This window comes from Chiloscyllium punctatum, chromosome 5 (assembly GCF_047496795.1).
Source record: "Chiloscyllium punctatum isolate Juve2018m chromosome 5, sChiPun1.3, whole genome shotgun sequence".
NCBI classification, from domain to species: Eukaryota; Metazoa; Chordata; class Chondrichthyes; order Orectolobiformes; family Hemiscylliidae; genus Chiloscyllium; species Chiloscyllium punctatum.
Genome location: NC_092743.1, coordinates 126,161,084 through 126,161,449, shown reverse-complemented (window position 1 = coordinate 126,161,449; position 366 = coordinate 126,161,084).

The following is a 366-nucleotide window of genomic DNA, read 5'->3' as shown; positions in this document are numbered from 1 at the left end:
TTTTGGTTCATGTCCAGCTTTGATTACAGACAGAAAGAAGTTTGCACTTTCACATTACAGTGGTACAGAACATCCTAAAGTCACTGACAGCATTCAAATAGATGATGTGTCTTTAAAATTTAGTTTGCACACCAGGCCACCACCTAAAAGGTTTAGTAATGCATTTAGAGGGAACACAAGCTTCTTCAAGGACTAGTTCTTAACCTTGGACTTTTAGCTGCAGTTCTCTGTTGTAGTGAACACCTAGATTAGATGAGTGGCTACTTCTGGGCAGGAAAAAGATTTTTCAAGCAGTTACTGTAAAAACCCAGAAAACAGTTCTAGTGATTCTGAATTGAATCACTTCTTAATGTCACTTGACTATAA